Below are 11330 nucleotides of genomic sequence, written 5' to 3'. Positions count from 1 at the left end.
TAGTTTTTTAAGGAACCTCCATACTGTTCTCCATAGTGGCTGTATCAATTTACATTCCCACCAGCAGTGCAAGAGTGTTCCCTTTTCTCCACACCCTCTCCAGCATTTATTGTTTCTAGATTTTTTGATGATGGCCATTCTGACCGGTGCGAGATGATATCTCATTGTAGTTTTGATTTGCATTTCTCTAATGATTAATGATGTTGAGCATTCTTTCATGTGTTTGTGGGCAATCTGTACATCTTCTTTGGAGAAATGTCTATTTAGGTCTTCTGCCCATTTAGGAACTGTGTCTTAACTGGGGTGTGTGTGTGTGTGTACGGGAGGTTGTAAAATATACAAAACGATTTTTACCTTCATCATTTTAAAGTGTAGAGTAGTGTTAAGTACATTCACATTGTTGTATAACAAATCTCCAGAACTCATTTTATCTGCAAAACTGAAACTCTATACTCATTAAACAATAACTTCCCATTCCCTTCTGCCCCCAACCACTGGAAACTATCTTTCTACTTTCTGTCTCCATAAATTTGACAATTCTAGGTACCTCATTTAAGTGGAATCACAGTATATGTCTTCTTCTTGTGACTGGCTTATTTCACTTAGTATAAGGTCCTCCAGGTTCATCCATGTTGTAGCATATGCCAGCATTTCCTTCCTTTTTAAGGCTGAATCATATTCCATTATATGTATACGTCACATTTTATCTATTCATCCATGGGTGGACACTTGGGTTGTTTCCACCTTTTGGCTATTACGAATAATGTTGCTATGAATATGGGTGTACAAAATTTCAAGACCCTGCTTTCAATTCTTCTGGATATATGCCAAGAAGTGTAATTGCTGGATCATATGGTAATTCTATTTTCAGCTTTTTGAGAAACCACCATACTGTTTTCCATAGCAGCTGTACCATTTTACACTCATACCAACAGTGCATAAGTGTTCCAATTTCTCCTCATACTAGCCAACACTTTTTTGTCATTTTTTTAATCTAAGGGGTGTGAGTTAGTATTAATCATCTTTTAAATCATCCACATCATCAAGGTTATGCCTGAGAATATAATAAATGTTCAATAAATACTTATGGAATTAAATTGGCAAAGAGCTCAGCTCAGTAGCATCCAAGGAGAGCAGATGCACATTACATGGTATAATTCTGTCTCAAGGGAACTTGGAGGAGAGCCCATTTTGCTCTCATTTGCAGCTATGCTAACACAACTTTTAACTTTCTACTTTCTCATTTGTTTTAAACCATGTGGACACATTTACAACACTAAAATGGGAGATTTCAAGAACAAATATGAAATTCTTTATGTTTTGCCAGTCAATAAAGCAGACACTTCTCTATATCTATCTTTTTCTACGTGTACATTCTATTGTGTAAGCTTACAAATGAGCAGTAGATGTATGGGAGAATAATACCCAAGTTGTCCTGGGTACAAAAATGTATCTATTATTACAAACAAAATTTTAAGTTGCTCCATATTAAATGTGAGAAGTGCTGAGGGACTATATCACATAGGGTCCTAATCATGTCTTGTGGGTCAGGCTTCAGTGAGAAGGTGATATTTGAGTGTATCTTTCTCTATGTGTATATTCTATTGTGTTAAGTTTTCAGAACAGCATCTGTACTTTTCGGTAATTAGACAATAATTAATTCAATCAAGATACACTAATTAATCTCCTGCTAAAAATAATGACTGTGCTAGGTTCAATGGGGTTACAAAGAAGAACTCAAGGACTTAACTTGCTCCCAAGAAATAACATATTAACTGGGAATAACCGTGCCCCATAGAAGTCTTATACCAGAGGAAGTTTAAAGTTTTCAAATGCAGTAACTTAAATGTAAAGGATAAGTTACAGAGAATCTAATAGCCATCTATTATGTATTTAGTGAAATGAATTGATTCAAGAATCAAATCTAGGAGACTTCCCTGGTAGCGCAGTGGTTAAGAATCTGCCTGCCAATGCAGGGGACACAGGCTTGATCCCTGGTCCGGGAAGATCCCACATGCCAAGGAGCAACTAAGCCCATGTGCCACAACTACTGAGCCTGTACTCTAGAGCCTGCGAGCCACAACTACTGAGCCTGCACATAACTACTGAAGCCTGCACACCTTGAGCCTGTGCTTCACAACAAGAGAAGCCATCGGAATGAGAAGCCCGCACACCGCAACAAAGAGTAGCCCCTGCTCGCTGGAACTAGGAAAAGCCCACGCGCAGCAACAAAGACCCAACGCAGCTAAAAATAAATAAATTTATTTTTTTTTTAAAAAAGAGGGGCTTCCGTGGTGGCGCAGTGGTTGGGAGTCCGCCTGCCAATGCAAGGGGCGCGGGTTCGGGCCCTGGTCCGGGAGGATCCTGCATGCCGCGGAGCGGCTGAGCCCGTGCGCCACAACTACTGAGGCTGCATGCCACAACTGCTGAGGCACGTGTGCCTGGAGCCCGTGCTCCGCAACAAGAGAGGCCATAGCAATAGGGCCGTGCACCGCACCGCAACGAAGAGTGGCCCCTGCTCGCCGCAGCTGGAGAGGGCCTGTGTGCAGTGACCAAGACCCAGTGCAGCCAAAAATAAATAAAATTAAATAAATAAATTTTTAAAAATGAAGTTTATTTGCTCTCAAGTAAAGGACATTTGTTTAAAAAAAAACGAATCAAATTAAAGAATCTTTTGATTCTAAAGAATCAAAAATCAAATGTTATGCCCCCATTGTTCTTTCTATCATTTTGAATGAAACACGTCCAGCAGCCCACATACACAAGAAACACTGGCAGACTGGTACTGTTTTTTCAATCTATAATAATGCAAGGTGCTAGAAATTGAAGTGAAAGCTTAACAAACTCCTTGAACCATTCAAAATAGTGTTCATAGACGTGTTCTCCTTTGGAATATCAAACATTCAGTTCAGAACTAGAAAAGTAATTACAAATAGTAGCAGGAGGAGTGAAAAAAATATCAGAAGAAAGAAAACTAACATGCACTTACAGTCAGGATTTATGGAGTATAGTATTATATGAATGAAGAGAAAACAATCTATTCACCAGTGTCACCCATTCTCCAATGAAGAAGATAATAGTGCCTATATGATATCCACACAAGCAACAAACCCAATAAACAGTTCTGCAGGCCCATATTTCTGCTATCTTGGTCGTGGCCCAGTAATGTCATGGTGGGCAACCACTGTTTACTAAGGTCTTCTCGTTGGTCCGGTGGGTATTCATCACTTAACAGACATATTATCAACAGAAACATGCTGAAAACATGTTCCCTATCTCTTTCCAACACTAGCTGCTCTTTGAGGTAGCTGTACAGATGGCTAGATATTTAGAAAATGAAATTTTTAAAAACCTTCATTTCTGCTGGGCAGTGTTAATTTTCTTCTTCCACATACAACTTCTTATTCTGATTTCCGGGCCTTTCCTCATGCTACTTTACCTACCCAGTTTATCTTCTATAACCCCTCTACCAGCACTTCTATGACAACCCTGTCAGTATTATTAACTTTCCCTAACTCACTCCATTCTCCAAGCCAAACATCACTTTCTTTGAGCTCCTAGAGTACTCTACACACATATTATAGTATAATAAGCTTGTGCTTCAGCCCCCTACATTTTACATGCCTCAACAATGCACGTTAAAGCTCCTTGTTCATTTTAAACCACTGTACAAAAATATGAGACACACAACATGGGCCTCAATCTCAGTGTCATTGCTTAAAATCCTACATTCAGCATTTTGAGCTTCTTGTGTTTGTTTGGAGATTATGTCTGCTTTGCTTGTTTATTTTTTTAGAGGTTGTATGATTTAATTATAATAATAATTATAATAACTTCCAGTTTGTGAGAGCTCACTCTGTTCCAGTCACTGTGCTAATCATTTCACACATATTTTCTTAGTTAATCACTGAAACGATATTCAGTCGAGTTGGTATGAGGATAAATATTTCAATTAACTATATTAGGAAACTGATAGAAAAAGAAGTTAAGGAATTTGCCCTAGAATTTATATCCCTATGAACTCCCACGTCTACTAGAGATGATATCTAGGTTACCCTGGGTGAGTTCATGAACCACTTTGAGCCACATTTCTTCATCAATGAAATAATGTGATTTTAGGTACTAACAGGAATTATGTACATAAACTACACAAAAAAGTGATTACCATATAGGAAACATTTAGCTAGTCATATTTCTGTCTCCCTTTTCTTTCTAAATAAATTAGAAACTCTTGAAGTCAAGAAACATCTTTAGGATGTTGGTGTGCCCTAGTGTTTCTAGCATAACAATGTTACCATAAGTAATCCATAAATGTTTTATGACTGAACAATATATATTTATTGTTAGGAAAAAGATATATTCATATACTAAGCAATTTTAAGGTTAAAAAGAGATCTCTTTCAAAAAATATACTTTAAGCTTTTTTATTCCTAACTTCAGAGTCTATTATCCATCAGTGAGACTATACAAAGGATATGAAAACCTACAATTTAACATAGACTACCTGGAGACAATTCAATGACTCAAGAGGAGAATCCTTACCTAGCTTGTGGCTATTAGACTACTTTAAAAATATAAGACCTAGTCTGCTTGCCCAAATCTTATTTTACACATTGTGTAAGACAGCAGTACGCAAGAGGCATGTATCCATAAGCATCTCAAGTGAAAGATCTACTAGGTACTGAGTGAAAAATAAATGAAGACATATACCTGATCACCAATGAACACATAGTCTAATAGAGAAAACATGTATGACATAATGTGGTAAATACTTTTTAAAAGGTACAAAAATAATAATATAATGGCACAAAGGAAGGAGATATTCACTAAGCTTGAAGGATCAGAGAACTCAATACACATTTGAACTTGGCCTTGTAAGAGAGTACAAGTTCACAGGCAAAGAAGGAGACAAAGGAATATTCCATACAGAGAAAATTGTGAGAACAAAGGCACAGATGCATGAAAAAATTACATTGTAATATGTTCAGAGGATGTCAAGAAATCCAATATGGCTAAAGCAAAGGGCAAATAAAGATGTATCATCAGAGATAGGATGGGAAAGGAAGATACAGTCAAACTGTTAAAGACTGCCAACTGAGGAATGTCACTCCCACCTGTTCCACAAGAATTAAGTCATTAGCCACTGCAGTCGCTGACCTTCAACATACCCAGAAAGGAATTCTGGGTTAGGAATGAGGTACTATGTTCTGGGAAAACTGGCAGAACAGTCCTTCAGATAGCAGATATTTTCAGGAAAAAATTCTATGAACCCAAATTCTTGCATCTTCCCATACTTAGAAAAGCATTAACTAAGATATCTGTTCCTTGTGACTAGCAGCAACCTTCTACCAAGATGTGTGCTTGATCACTTGTACCCTCTGCCAAAATCACATACATATTGAACTCCCGGGCCCCCCACCTCTACGGAACATTCTATCAGAGCTATCTAAGAGGCTGTCTCCTGGGCTATAGTCCCTTAGTAAGACACTGAAGAGTTTCAACTCACAGCTCTTAAATTGTGCATTTTGTTTGTTTGTTTGTTTTCCAGTTGACAAGACCTTGACAGCCATGTTAAGAATCATGGACTCAAAGCAGAAGTTTGGGCTCTACCATTTCAACCCAGAGAAGAATATTTTTACTCTGCCATTTTAACACAGTTGTACACCAAATTCCTGTATCTTTGTTCATATATATATATATATATATATATTTATATTTATATACTTATATATATGTATATATCTCCTCCTTTTTTCTTGGCACTAAGAATAAATAAAAAATAAATCAATTATCCATTTGATAATGGAGATTACTGGTAGATCTCATCAAATCAGAATAGAACTGATAATGGTTAAAATATTCGTGATAAAACTTGTTAGCAACTAAAAATTGATGGAAGAATCAAATTTTCATAATAAAATTTATATCTAAATATTTTTTGTTTCCCAAATATTGGACTTTTAAAAAATAATGGCCATAAAAGAAAAAATATAATATCAGAAGCTGTAATTTGTTAAATATGATAAAAACAAAGTTGGCTATACAGGATGGGCAAGATTTAAATAAACAAAGGAGGGATGACACATATGGAATATAAGAAATAAACCAATTTAGCCAAAAGAATTGTTTTTCTTCAGAAGTTATGGTGTTAAGAATTAAATGGCAGATCAAGCCCAGAGCCTGAAGGACCTTACAACAGTCAAAGGAGTATGGTGATAACAAAAACTAAGGTCTTCTGCAAGAAAATGACATAATGGAAGCACTTTTTTTTTAGATAATTAGTTAACAAACCTGCATGAAGTGCCTACGGGACCAGGAGAGAGGAGTTGTTGAGAAGTGGTTACAGAAACAAGAGTCACCAATTAGCAAGTTCCTACAAAAATCACCGTGAACACCTAGACTAGAATGGCTACATTATGAACAGAAAAGAAAAATCCAAAAAGCATTTTAGAAGATGAAAAAAATGGTCCTCAGTGATTCATTCTACACAGGTAAAACAAATAAAAAGCTAGCAAGCTAAAGAATACATCTTCTGGCACATCTGCTTTTAACCCTAGGAATAGGAATTTCAAAAAGGAGAGGGTAACCCACAACATCTAGTGACCCATTAGTTCTACATGAATCAAGACTGAAAAAAAGTCACTGGATATAGCAAAACATGTCATTAGTGAACTTAAAAAAAGAAATGAAAAGAAAATGGGAGGATATAGAAAGCAGGGCAAAATAAGGAGTGACAAAATTAGCAAAAAAGAAAAAATAAAAAGTGGAAATCAAAGACAATGGATATAGAATATTCATTCAAAAATCATATGAGAAAAGGTGATGAGAGACTTCCTTAAAAAAAAATAATAATGGTTACCTGGGTCTTGAAAGATGGGTAGGAATCAGAAAATGGTAAATTATACAATACTTTTGAATATACTGTCTTGTTATTAAGCTCATGAGAAGATAAATTAATAGAGGAATAGAAGTTATGTTCAATAATAAATCAAGCAGCTGGGCTAAGGCATCAGCATTGTCTATAGAAAAGGACAAGTTGAGAAGGGAGGACCTTAAATTAGCTTAGTTAGAAGATGCACCCACGTGGTAATAATTTTACTCTCCTAGTCCTCCCAAAGTTCTATGGATCCTAAGTCCTTGTACTAAAACCTTTGCAGTTAGAATTCACAGCTTGGATTCTGTTTTCTTGGCCAAACCGTGGCTGATGGACAAGGTATAAGGGTATCGGGTCTAGATAACTTAGGGAAGGTAGAAATGGGGAAAGAACTAAGCAGTAAAAAATAAGACAGAATGAAGAATCTGTAATGGAACGAGAACAAGTAGAATGACTTTTCTAAAAGAGCAAATGACTTATACCTAAGAACAAACTGGTACTTGGGAATAAATATTATTGGCAGCAGTAAATCATCTGGAGGAACAGCTGGGCATCAAGGGATGAGCTGCCAAAAGAAAGAAGCATACAAGAAATATCTGAGGGAAAGTCAGGGGTTAACCATTAAACGGGGATCAACTGGATTATAGATAGTTCAAATCCATGATAGGAAGTAGAGGATGTATCTTATACAAAAATCAAGTGACCCAAATGAAGTAACTCATGCTTTAGAAATGATTTTCCCACCTATCCCAATGCTCCATTCAAATACTAGTACCAGAAAGCAGAACACTTTCTCTATTATCATCCCAAGATAAAAATATTCATGTGAACTGTATAAGAGAGCAGTTTTTTTTCCCTTTCACACATATAATACCCATTAAAATAAATGAATGTTTTTAATACAGCTAGCAAAGATAGATTATCGATACTGTTAGTAAAAGTCATTCGGGTTCATTTCTTCTACTTAGGAGCATACATAGGAATGCAAATTAAAAGTACACTACAAAAATGTTATGAGTTCCAAGTGCCTCTAACCTTCTCCCTTACATAATGTTAACCATCAAGGGGAAAGAATATTTCATATCTCATTTTAATCAAGTATCCTCCAAGGATGAATACATGTTGCAAACATAGATAAGTTTGATTTCCTTAGAAAATATCATTTAGATTATTATTTTTTAATTACAGGTTAACACAGTGTTTCCTAAACTTGTCTTCATTCTAGAATCACACGGGGATTTTTTAAAATTCCAAATCCAAGTCTACCATCTAGAGCAATTAAATCACAACCTCTGGGTTTGAGGCACAGGCATCATTATTTTTTGAAGATCCCCAGGTGATTCCAATGTGCAGACAGGTTGGAAATCACTGCATTAATACAGAACTCCTTAAAGGAAACCTGATTAGCCATTGTGAGCAGCAGCTCTCAGACTTTGCTGCACACCAGGATCATCTGGGAAGTTCTAAAATCCCTAGACCCTAGCTGCACCCCAGACTAATTAAATTATAAACTTGGGGAGATGAGAGCCAGTCACCAGTTGTTTTTTAAAGCTCCAAACGTACAGCCAAGTTTAAGAATCAATGTGGCTTGTAATACACAATCATTAGATGACTGGAACAAGACTTTATTTTTTAATTTAATAATTCTTATTAAAACTCTTCAAAAAAAAACAGGAGGAAAAGAACAAGAATGTGTACTATGTAAAAATAATGATGCTCTAGTAAGCAGAACAGCTATTACGTTAACAATGTTAAAAATTAAGACAGCATCTAAAAAAGACTAAGCAAGACAAAAGGAGAAAAAGAAATGTAACCACTGCATTTAAATAGGTCTGATTGAATCTCTCAGTCTCTACATAATTAAAATATGCCCCTGTCCTATTCACTACTCTTGCCAAATGTATAAGTCTAAGAAAACTTAAAAAGAAAGAATTTTAGTTGTAGAAAAAGGTTTCCAAATACTCAGATATGTAAATTGAGTGACTGAATAACTTCAAAGCAAGTAAAGGTCATCTCTCATCTCTCACTCCCATTCTAATCAGTAGTTCCTGGCCACTCTGGTTTTGTTGAAAATTAGCTCAGTAAGAACAAAATGTATATTACATTTCAAATGCAACAGAAAGGGTGGTTGAATTAAGATGATTTGATGATATAGCTTCTAAATGTTTATTTAATCTTCTCTTTTATGTAAATATCTTTCAATGGAAGGTTTAAGTATCATTTAAAACAGATTTTATAAAGTATAATTAGATGTGCTGTCAGATGGGAAGACAAAATAAAAGTGCAATTCACATTGTTACAACATCAGTGCCACCCGGAACAGCTGATCTTTTGCACAATGCTCACAGCAGAATGTAATCCAGTCTCCACAGCGCACGTGAGTATAGACTTGCAAGGACACTAGCATTTAAATTATTAATCAATGCAGTTTCCTTTGGGGAAAAAAAACCCCTGTGCTACCTCAGTTATCATCAGTTCATCTATGTAACAGCTAGGCATGCACCACAAATTAACAGCATATGCTAAAGACAAAGTTAGGTGCAAACATCTATACAGCTGCTGGGGCCCAGGGCAGGCTGCCCCTTATGCCTCAATGGAATATTCATTATTTTGAATTAAAGTTACTTGATAAACAGCCAGTAGGAAAAAAATTTATTAAAAAAAAAAAAAATTCTGACCCCCTGCTTTCCCCCTGAATGCAGGAATAAACTCATATGAAGGTATCCTCCTTATACCCAGAGGATAGAAAGCATCTTTATCACCAGAGTTAAACAATTCAAAGCTAAGAAAGCTGCATAAACAAACTGTTACTTCTTCATTAGTCTGCTAGTCCAAGTACCAGCCCCACTGTTTTGTTAAATCTCCACAAATAATTGTTTCTTTGTCTAATAATGATATACAAACAGCCTGCTTTGGTCACTTTGGGGGTCTCATTTCTATGAGACTTCTGTGCACACCAATTAAATTTTTTTTTCACATGTGAATCTGCCTTGTGTCAATTTAATTATTAGACCAGCCAAAAGAACTCAAGAACAGAAAGGGGGGCAAATTTCCCCCTGCCCAACACAGCCAGCCATTTGGGGAGGATTTAGCAGTTGTTATAAATGCAAATCCCTGGGCTGAAGCCAGATGAACCAAGAGATGTCTAAATTATCTGCAGTTTCTAATGCAGAGGTAGGTGCAATTCTAGATATGTGTAGTCTTAAACCTTTAAGAATCACTTTCCCTCTTCATCGGCTTGGAAGAATCTTTCACAGCTGAAAAAGTCAAAGATGATATGATCTGACCTTTCAACCTCTGCACTGAGCCACTATTGGACTAACTAGTTACCCAATCAAAAGGCAATGTTTTTCTCAACAACCTGAGTTGTTATTGTTAATGAAACAAGGAGGCCATTAAACCGAGGTGGCTCAAATGTCATGGGGGCCTCTGTAACCGAACCAAAACCTAAGCCTGTAAATGCCTCAGGGCTGCAAAATCTAAGCTTAAGGACAACCAATCACAAAGAGCCAACTAGGCATTAAACCGTAGCCAATCGAATAGTTTCCTTTCTCTGTTTCCACACCTCTCCTCTGTAAGTCTTTCCTCGGGCTCCTGTAGGTAAAGTGTCCCTAACCACTTCCACTTTAGTGCTGCCAAACTGGAATCGACTTCTCTCAATTAGACTCTTAAAATTTTTAATATGCTTCAGTTTATCTTGCAACATACATAACTCTGAAAATAAAAATCATAAAAACAATTTTTAAATGGACCCTCCTAGCCGTTAAAGAAACACACATGTATCATCTAAATCAGCTTTTACTTTGAGTCTGGTCAGCAACATTCATTATGATTCAAACAGTATAAAAAAAAATAAGATAATTTAAAAACCATTCTTTCTAAGCACAAAACATTTTGCAACTTTTCATATGAATTTGCTTTATGAACTACATATACTTTAGTTCAAATGAAAGACTCAAAATTTTCTGCCCAAGCTTCATTAAATGGTTGATGTGATCAGCATTTCAATTCTCCTCTTAGCAAAATCAACAGACAAATATTTCATCTCCAAATTTTAAAATGGTTCTAAGCTGCTAATATTAAAAAAGCATTTTTAATTTTAATTATCTCCTTCTCTAAAAGATGGTCTAGTCTTTTTGCATCCACACTAGAAATACTAGAAGTATTATAAAAGCTCTAGCAAATTATGAAACAAAAATGTCTTATTGTTTGATTTTCCTATTTGGCATTGTTCACCAAGGAGGCACTGAATGTCCTGTCTTCCATTGCTGTGCCCAGACAATGAACGTGCTGCTGTCAGCAAGCCATTTCTTTTTTTTTTTTTTTTTTTTTTTTTTTTTTTTTGCGGTACACGGGCCTTCCTCTGTTGTCGCCTCTCCCGTTGCGGGGCACAGGCTCCGCACGCGCAGGCCCAGCGGCCATGGCTCACGGGCCCAGCCGCTCCGCGGCACGTGGG

The sequence above is a fragment of the Physeter macrocephalus genome, chromosome 6 (genome assembly GCF_002837175.3).
Source record: "Physeter macrocephalus isolate SW-GA chromosome 6, ASM283717v5, whole genome shotgun sequence".
Taxonomy (NCBI): domain Eukaryota; kingdom Metazoa; phylum Chordata; class Mammalia; order Artiodactyla; family Physeteridae; genus Physeter; species Physeter macrocephalus.
Note: the sequence above shows the minus strand (reverse complement) of the source record.